Below are 10,686 nucleotides of genomic sequence, written 5' to 3' on the forward strand. Positions count from 1 at the left end.
AGCACTTTTTATATTTCATATCAAGCTAGCTAGTCAGTTTAGGAATACATTGTATGTTCCATTGTATTTTGTCTTATTTCTCCCTTGCGCTCCCGACATGGTATTCAACTTTACGCAGGCGAGTATTTTGTATATGCTTAATTCTGAAGGACGTAATTGAACTGTAATTATGTTGAAACGGCAAGAACCTTTCGCCGACTCATTATATTAATTAAGTAGATGACAAACTAGAAAACATGAATTTTGAAAATCACATGAATTTCGAATATCACAAGCAAGTGATTATTTGCTTCGTCAAATCAAACCTGTTATGTCCTGCACTGAAAAAAAAATAGTTCAAACATACTGATAATTTAATTCTAAAAGAAAACTCTGCACCGAAAAAAATTACCTAGACAATGGGAGGTTGAGATCAAGCAATGGCTTACGGTGCTATTTGTGCTTATGTTAATCAGCGTGTGAAGCGACACCCTTTCTGGTAAATTTCTCATCGCCCAGTAATTGAGCATTCGTGGCTGGTGATAATGATTCCAGCTTGGCGCCTGGATATGTCGTGGTCGCTTAATCGCCTTCCCTAGCAATCTGAGTGATATACTGACTGAGCTTTTCCACGTAAACTGGAAAGAACTGTTGTCCAAGATAGAATAAAACATCAAAAATAATTCCTTGTTGATATTAATATAGATCAATGCTATGTACATTTTTCTTTCACTCATGGACACCTAAAAAAATAAAGTCGCTTAAAAACAAAGATTCGATAGTCCAGGTGTTATTTTGCCTAATGGAGGACTTGATCTTAATAACCCTTAGAAAATGGAGGAAAAAATACATTATTCCTGAAACAATCAATCATCATTTTTTTCCAAATATTAATACAATTTGTAATTTCCATGGACATAATTGCATAACATGCTTTATTTTAATTTTTGCCAACGAAAAAAAGCAATTCCCTTGCGTGGATTTACTGATTTGTTTATTTGACAAATTTGACCGCAGACGTTTAAGGTAAAACACTATCTGCTAGACATCAAGAGTATTAAATCACCGGCGATATATAAAATACTTGAACACAAGACGACTTTAATTTTGAAGCTTTCAAAAATTTACCATTTATATTGCGTACAAACAAAGACAAAGCATCTAGCTATATAGACCTGACAGCCATCACATCAGTGTTAAACAATATTGGAGACAACATGGTACACTTCTTGGAAACCTTAAATACGATCTTTAACTACAGTCAATAAATGCAACTTATCATGTGTGAAGGGAATAGCATGAAGTAGGGATATATATTTATTCATTTTTCTATCAGGACTCCAGCATGTGCAATCAAAGCTGCCCTGATGGAGATGATAAAAGATGAATGAAGGCTCTCATATAAACACTATAAGCGTTTGCGCTTCTTTGGGTCCAATGTTTCATCATATAGTTTTGTTAAGTGTGGTATTCTATTTAACTCCATTAAAATGAGTGTGTGCATATCATGTCTCCCTTGTAAATGACAGAATGCTTCTTGTACCCCCGGGATTTCTCTGTGCGTGTCTGTGTTGGGTAGAGGCTGCTAAACGACCTGCATGTCTAAAACATGATGGAGGCGCATGACATGCCTCACTCGGTTTGCAATGGCAGCTGAGTTTGTTAAGGAAACAGAAGAGGATTGCGTTGGGAAGGGAAATGGCCGTAGAGGGGGATTAATTATCGCATGTCGCCTAACAACCGATTTCCATTTCGGGCAAGCCTCCGATGCAGGTTTAGTATTCGTTTCTTTTGAAGCCGACAATGCACTGATCTACACAATTTAATAGGCGCCAGCAATTCATAATGTGAGAATTCCTGCACGCCTATCTGTCTGAAAAAACTGATTTCAATTGATTTTTTGATTGTTTATGTATAAAATGAAAGCGTTAAACGCAAAACAAGAGGAAAGCATCACACCCTTGGCGTTCTCAAACAAGTGTATTTTCAAAAAACATAACGCTTACTATATAAATACAAGGCGCTGTAAGCGAAAGGACGAATGCGAAGTTAGACGTTTTACATTGCTTTTGTTCTACATTGTCTGAGGGCTAAGTTTGTTGTGAACTTGAATCTCAAGGTCGAGATAGGTTAATAGCATAAGGAGCTGAAACCGTTTCGACTCGACAGGGCATCGAGAATAAATTGAAAAAAAATTGAAAAAGCAGGTGGTGAAGGGCAGTTTTATCCCGTTGGGAGCGCTGTGCATTCCTAAATATATACCACAAAATGAAGCCTATTTGCACGCAAAGCGGGGTAGAACTATCCGCAAACAAACCTGATACGTAATATAGACATTATCCCATCCTAGCTTACCGCCGAGGGCAGTACTGCTAGATAGTAATCAGATTTGGTGATGACCCTAATGGAGCGATTTTGTGGTTTTTGTAATTTGTCGGCTAACTCGTTGCTGAGATCGTCCCACACAGGACAGCAATAATCGAAATATGGTTCGATAATAGCTTTATACAGCAATATAGCTGCATCTTCGAAAATGAACGGCCTCAACCTTTCAAGTGCACCTATACCAGAAGAGATAACCCTGGCAGTCTCATTAACATGTTTGGACCACGGCAGATTTTGAATTTTTTTTTTTTTAAATAATGTTCAAAACTTTGAATGATCAGTCTCCGGAGTACCTGAAAGGCCTATTTAAACCCTTCAGCACGGACTATGGACTCAGAAATATTGAAAACAAATTGGCTTTGCCTAAGCCCCGAACCGATTTTGTGAAACGTAGTTTTTGCTACGGTCGCGGGCGCATTTGTGGAATAGCCTTCCATCTGAAGTCAGAGCCATTAGGTCTTTTATTAACCTTAGAAATGAGATAAATTGCCAACTGTCCTCCTCGTACTCCCACACGGCAAGCATGTAAATCAGATTTTTTTTTAAATCTCAATCTTTTACCGTGTCTAAATAAGTTTATGTATGTATGTAAGTACCTGATTTTTTTTATTTCTTTTTTTTTTTTTGAGCAAAAGTTGAATCATCGCTGAATGCAGCCCGCTTGGGCACTGACATTTTACCTAGAATTAAAAAAGAGTTTAGGCAAGGCACAGCGCTGAGAGAATAGCACTTGGGTTGTGCATAGAAAAGGCGCTTTGGTTAGACAGAACGATTAGTCCTTTATAATGTTAGCGCTGCCTTTATTAGCTCTGAGGCCTGTCATCGTACATTCAAGCCCACTAGAATTTCCAAGTAAGACTTAAGAGTGAAGGAATAACGACTTGACCAAGAACAACGACAAAAGCAAAAACATCAAACTAAACAAGCAACACAAAGTGACCAAATTAGTTCCTTCCCTACGTTTTCCGAAACTCTGGTTTGTGGTTGTTACTGCCCATTTCTAGTAACCGTAGAGTCTCTAACTTCCCATACAGTATATCCTCGCTATTTCACACTGGGTTATCTCAAACTCAAATTGTGTTTACTTCTCCGTAACGTAAATATCTTTGTCACTTATTTATTATCGGATACCTCGAACTCCCGTTATCTCTGACTTTTTTCGTCTCCCCCTAAGGATTCCAGATAGTGGTCTTCAATTGTATATATGTGATAAATAATCAAAGCTCTGTTCAATTCTTCACAGGAGTTATATTGAGAATGTTAAAAAAAAAAGTACAGATCGATAAAGCAATTCAATTTAAATACAAGAATGACTTGCTTTTGTCGCATTTGGTTCAACAAATGATTTGAATTAACACTCGTTCTTTTGATCTGAGAGAAATTAAGATGGAAATGTTCTTAAATCTTTCCCTGTCTCGGAATCTCCACTCTTCCTCTTCAGTCATTTATTGTTTTCATTGTATTAATATTAGTATTAGTATAGTTTTTTAGCAGTGTCCCTTAATTAGTATGGTGTATTATTTCCAGGCTATAAGGTTTTTGACACTTTAATAAAGTTCTCTCTCACTCACTCACTCACTCACATTCCTGTTTGTACTGCGTGCTGGTTTTCAAAGAAAAGGTTGGTACATCAAGACTATCCTCCTCCTCGTCAAATAAGTAAAAGCGCACGATAGTGAGGACACCGAAAGCACAAGCATAAGCAGAACAAACGTTTCTGTTCTTCTTGTGCTTATACATACGTCAAGTGAGAACGCCCTGCTGTAAACATAGCATAAGCAAAAGTCCGCAGTCTCGTTTTAAGTACTGTTCGAGGAGGTATAGAACCGAAAATAAAGCAATTGCCCATTCTGCGCTTGCCTACGTGCTAATGCCGTGAGCCTCCCCACTACCGTAATGCCCTTGTTTGTGTTTGTGCTGATGTCGTAATTGAAAACCAGGCTTTACGAACGAGCCTTTCCAAGAATTTGGAGTCCGAGTCGTATATATTTTTAAAGTTGGCGTTAATTTGCTGAAGCCACAGTTAGCCTAATTTAGCGTACTACATGGATATTAAATCCGATCGTAAAGTGCAAGTAAAGTGAAGAAAACTGTTAAAAATTTTACTTGTTGTCATGTGTTTTCTTTTATTGTGTTATTATAGTAGTAGATGATGGGTCTGACAAGTACCCGGCAAGATGTTGCCGCCTCGGCGGCAAATATTTTGTCAGTATTTGTCAGACCCATCATCTACTACCGAGGGCGCGCGCCGCAAGCAAGCCGTCTGATGTCGCACAACCCATTTGAACACTTGCCTACCCTGGAAATAAGATGTATATTGCGCTGCACGCCAAACGGTTTATCAAGATGGCCCCTCCAAAGCGCGGTAAAAAGCCCCCGTTTATTGCTTATCAAAATGAGATCGTGTAGATGTATCATCGCGCGAGAGGGTGGAAGAGGGGTTTGAAGATGAAAAGAAAGGTAGGAGGTTTATAAGATGGACCTTTGCCAGGAGGTTGGGCTTCAATAACAATCCTGCTATCATGGAAAAGTTTAGGCAACGCGTCCACTCGGCGTTCTATATTCGTTACATCTATGCCTGTTAGATTTGAAACGCCGATCAATTATCAATTTCCTAGCAACTTCCTACTGATTTATTATCAGTTATTATTCAAGCCAAGTACGTGATTTCAAAATCAGAGCTTTCATGAAATCGTGATTTCCACACGTATGTAATAGTTCTAGAACTTTTGCCGCTAGGAAGTTGTCTTTATTGTGGGCGCCACGTTTCCCTAGTTTTTTCACGCAGGATAGGTAATACAAGACTACGCGCAACTTCTTTAAGTCAGAGATTGTTAGTGAAGTTACATCGCTACCGTGCTACGATCAGAGGATCCAAGTTACCGCTATTTCAAGTGTATTTCGCTGTCTCTCTGCTACCTTTTGGTGCGAGTCGTCAACCAAAGTACATAAGTTCTTATTGTTGTAGTTATATGCTAAGTCGCGAATTGTTAGTCTTTTCTTTGTCACGAAAAGGTTTCATTTAGTTTATCTGTGTTGGGGTTGAAATCGCTTTCACAGCTCTACTATTGCTAAGGCTTATCGTCAAGTTACTATATTAGTCCAGTTGTTATATGATTACCAAATTGTGATTCTTTCACGCTATATTTAGCTATTTTGCGCGATAGCCGTTGATGTCTTCGTTTGCTTCGACAACAGTTGTTATCGTCTCAGTTTTATTAGTTTCAAGTATCAATTGTCACGTCTATTTGTTTCACGCTGTGATCTTGTTAGTTTATTATGATTATTCTATCCTGTTAGATTTTTATTTTATGCCTTATCTAAGTAGGACGTATTCTTAACTATCGCTTTTCAGTTCGAACCTACTACATCTACGTGTACGACTACTACTCCTATTCGTATCTGCTACCACTAGCGATCTACTGGTTTTCAACAACTTTTTTGCTCAACAACTTTGCAGCCGGGTGCTTCATCAATACCATCAAGTGGATACCCGTCTGCATTATGAGAAGGATGGCGCTGCTCCGGGGAACTGAAATCGATATGTTTCGTTGTGATTAGTACCGTGTTGGCTACCATGAGCAGCCACCCACATCTCAACGCAAGACTTTCGACAAGGGTGGATAACTCTTTGGTGATGACGTAATCTTTTTTGAGATCATTCTGGAGAGCTTCAACTTCTTTAATCGGCACAAACGTCCCAACCGCCCTTGTGTACAACGAGAGAAAGCTATCAACAAATGTTTCAGTGGTCTTGGCGCCCACATAAGTCTCGTACCTTTTGTAGTACTTTTCAACATCTTTAGCTTCCAAGCGCGTAACTTGCTCCTGTGTCAGCTGCACGCCGATGGCTTCTTTTGCTTTGCTTGTAGAAACCAGAATTGTAAGCTCTTCATGGAGGGCTGGAATGTCAGGCCCTCGCAGACTCAACGAATCGGTCAGCGAATGACTCTTCGTGTAAGGTTCAGCTTCCAGAAGGCTCGTGGCTTCAGCCATCACAGGATCATTTCCTTCAGCCATCGTATATATTGTAATTTTATTCTTTCAATTCAATTGCGAAAGAGTGGCGAAGAGAGAACACCAGGTAAGAGAATTTGCGCTCTTTCAGCGTTGCAATCAGCTGCTTGAGGTCATCTTGGGAGAGCTCGCCCGCGTATTCTTTGAAGATGGCCTTCGTGGCCTTGGCCGAAGGGTTGTGAAACAACACGAGCCCTGCCACATTTTCACGGAAAGGCTTCGCGATGCTGGTGAGCTGCTGAGTCAGCATCCACACGCTGATGTTCGCGTGGCGGGCAGAAAAGCCAAGGTTGACAAGCTCGCCAGTCCGCCCTTTCACGTCTTTGGAGACCGCGCAGTCATCAAGGACTATAAGGGTGTTGGCCCCTTCAAAACACCAGCTCGCCGCCTTCAACCAAAGCTCCACTCGTGCTGCTCGCGGATGATGAAAAACAATCGCGGGTCTCTCTCAGCGAGGCGGTAAAGGGTCTTGTTATAAGCAAACGTCGGGCAGATGAGCACGACGTAATCAAACCTTCCACAAAAAGGGCCGTAAAGCCGGTTCACGAGAAACTGCGTTTTGCCTGAGTTAGTGGCCCCACGATGAGCGCGTTGAAAGGGATGTTGTCACGGTCTATTTGCCCAAACTTGTTTAGGCGATATTAATACTGCACAGATTCTAGCTGTCTGTCCGTGATGTTAAACTGGGAGTCGGAGATCACGAAGACATGGCACATCACGTTGCCCGTGCCTTTGGCGCTACGTTCGATTTCCAGCTGGACGCCGTCTGTGGTGTTCACAAGGTGCGTGCGGCTGCCACATATTTTGCGGTCTGCCATAGAGTGCAAATAAATCAGAAGCCCAAACTTATTGCCGGTGTAGAACTTTTGCAGATTTATGTGTTCGGTTTTACTTTTGTCTTTCACAAAGAAGCGGTTGGCCTCTTCCTACATGTCCTTGCTTTCGATGCCGTCCTTGTACAGCATGTCGAGCGAGCCGTTGATGGCAGGGCTGACTTTTGTCAGGCTAGAGAAGACGTATTTTTCCGAGTCTCTGGTGCCTGCGGTATACAGCTCCACGAAAAGAAGTAGGATGCCTTTCATGGACCCTCTTTGGGTGTAGACTTTGATGTTCAGCCGGGTGTCTGTGTCTTTTTTTTATGGCGGATCACGTGGTCATAAGCGAACTCCTTGCCGCTCGCATGCACTCTGCGCGCCTCTTCTCCGAGCGTCTGGCTGCGGATCATTTCGTAATCTAGCTGGATGTTGGTCAGCTTGTATTTTAGCTTGGTTGCATCTGATCCTCTGACCACCTGTGAAGCTAGGACAAGTGTGACTTCAAATACAAGATCATTGCCTAAGGGTAGAAAACGCCGTGATCTGGCAGCAGCTGATGGTCAAGCCTTATGCGGTACTTGGTTCCGTAGATCTCGTTCGGCATCGACTCCCAAGGTTTTCTTGTCCCCACTTTTGAGCGTATCTTGCATAAATCTTCGCTTTCTATCCCCTCAGGCACCATGTTGTCGCCCTTTTCAACTGGAAGGAAAAGATCTTCGAAAGTTTAGTAGATGTCGTAACCCACGGTGTCTTGCAAGATGGTGCCTGCGAACTTTACGGCTAGCTTGTCAACCAGCGCCCGCGTGGCGTTCTGAACGAGGAAGCTGTTGGCGTGCCTGCCAGTCAGGTCGATGTCAAAGCGCAGCGCCAGCGAACCAGGCACCAGCAGCTCGTTTTCATGCAGCTTGGGCACTGAAACATAGAGGGTCTCACCGGGGACGGCTTCGGTGCGTTCGAAGGTAATGCGTTTGACAGCGCGTGGGGCCTTCATAGCCCGCAAGGTCTTTTCCGTGTGCGTTGGGAGCAGGTCCTCTAGCACAGACATCTGTGTATAACAAACCAAGATTATTTTCTAATTTAAAAAAACATGTTCGAAATATACTCATGGCAGAAGGCGGCGATTTTGGTTACGATGACCCAGCCCTTGACGATGGGCTGGACCACGATGACGACGAACAAGGGGTCGCTTTAAGCCGGGCGCGGCGTCCACTCCCTACCATGGCGGTAAAACAATCGAAATGCAAACAAGGCAACACGAGAAGACCGGGCTGCCTGATACTTCTTATGATGAAGAAACCCCTTTGCTTAAAAGAACTCCTTCAATCACTGATCTTCAAAAATAAAGCTTCTTGCGGGGAAAATTCAAGAAAGCTGTAGGCATGCTAAAAGCTAGATTCCCCAGAGCAGATTTTGAAAAAATCAAAATCAGAAGAGGCAGGGGGAAAATTGTTGCTGTAGGGGGCAAAAAGGGGAAGTACAAAATTCTAAAAGAGGATGAGTCAGGCTTAATATAAAGCTTTTTAGACAACTTTAAAGATCAGCTTGGGTCTCCAGCTGAGGAAATTAGAGCTGACACTGCGTGAAAGCCAAAATATTCTAGAGTATTCTAGACTCAAATATGTGAATGTGACGCAATAGAATCCTAGAGTATTCAAGCCGCACACAACACGTGACGTACACCTGGAATATTCGTATCGAATATGGTGGAATACGCTCCGTTCATAATCGTTCGTGGATTTTCGTTAAAGTATACCACACATCTGTCGTACTCCTAGAGTATGATGGCGAACCCTTTGTAAACAAAATTTTATGAAAGAATATAACAGTTCGGGTGCATAGCATTCTCCTGGAAGCAAAATTTAGACTATGGATTCAAAGTATGTGCAATCTGCGCATGTATGCGTTTATCCTTGAATACGTGATCTTGACGCCAAAGCTATAGAATTCTAGAGTACTCATGGCGTGTACAACCGTGACGTAGACCTCGAAAATTCTTATTGAATATGGGCATATTGCGGGAGCACGACCGCGTATTCGTTCGCTGACCAGAACTTTTTTGGTTCATGTTAACGTATGTGTTTTGTTGAGAAATTTACATACTTTGTTGTAACTTCGAAATTTCCTCATAGCGATTTCTCTTTGTGTTACCCGTCTAGTCGGAAGTGGTTAAGTGCTGTAAAGACGCCGTTAGGCTGTAGTGAACTCTTTACGTAGTTTTACCACTTGGCGTATCGCTGACAAAAAAATGAATTTACGCAACTTTTTAACGTTAACGTACGCCAATATACGCTTTGATGAAGAAATTATAGCTGAAGACCGCGATACCATCCCAGAACAACGCCAAAGACTAAAAGAAGCTGAAGAGCAAACACAAGCAGCTCAGGCCCTCGCTGAGCAAAAAAATCCAAAAACAATAAGAGATGGAAGAGCTTAGACAGAAAATAGAGAGAAATCAAGCACAGATCGATGTCATTCATGAAGAACATGGCAGCGATATTGAAATGCAATCAGAAATTGATAGACTGAAAATGCTGAAAAACAATTGTCAAAAAAGGTTTGATAAACTAAAAAAGGACGCAGCAGAGCTTGAAAAACGAGTAAAAAAAACAAAGAAAAAGCTCAAGAGAAGGTCACCAAAATCCGAAGAGACCTAGAAGCAACAGAACGTCATAAAAAAACTACAAAAGAAAACTGCTATAGTACAAAAACGTTCGATGAGCGGGAAGAGCAAAAAAGCGAGCTGCGCCATGAAAAAGAGCGACTCCAGGAGGTCATGCAAGCTGAAGATTCTTCGCCCGCCGACAAAGAAGCGGCAGGACAAAGAATAGCAGAAATCAACGAGGAGCCGCGTGTTTTTAAACTCAAGATGAGGCACGTGAAAGAAAGATGCCTCTCTCAGAAAAAATCAAAGGGGTTTTCAAAAATTACAGCGTCACACTGACCGCAGTCCTTCACGCTGCCGGAGTCACGATCGGGGCGGCCGTGAGCACGGTGTACTAAGGCTCTGGCAGCCTACGGCAAAGCTATGGGAGCCAGCCTCAAAGAAATAGGCGCGAAGCTTGGTTCAATGCAGCCATGTTGCGAGCTTTCTTTTCAAAACAGCGGGGAAAGTGGTCAGCTATCTCGCCGAGCACACCTGGCTGCTGATTCTTGCCGCGGTGGCCTTTTTGTTTGAAAAATATATCAAAAAGCGGCCGGCTGCGGCCTAGCCGCAGCCAAGTTAACGTGCTGCAATGAATAGCAACGCCGCTAGCCCTACCACACCTAAAATGACGGCTGTTTTGTTGATTTCGTGTTGCGGCGTTTTGTCTTTTTCCAGGGGCGCTGATGTCGAAGCAAAAGCTGATTCAGCCTGTGGTTGCGGCCTTGCCCGACTCTTCAAGTCAACAGCCTATGCTGCCTTGTGTTGTTGCCGCGAGGCCGCAGCATGAATCGGGTTGGAAGGACGGCTGTTTGGCGGGTTGATTTTTGATGGGTCGCCTTCCATCGT

This window comes from Orbicella franksi, chromosome 13 (genome assembly GCF_964199315.1).
Source record: "Orbicella franksi chromosome 13, jaOrbFran1.1, whole genome shotgun sequence".
Taxonomy (NCBI): domain Eukaryota; kingdom Metazoa; phylum Cnidaria; class Anthozoa; order Scleractinia; family Merulinidae; genus Orbicella; species Orbicella franksi.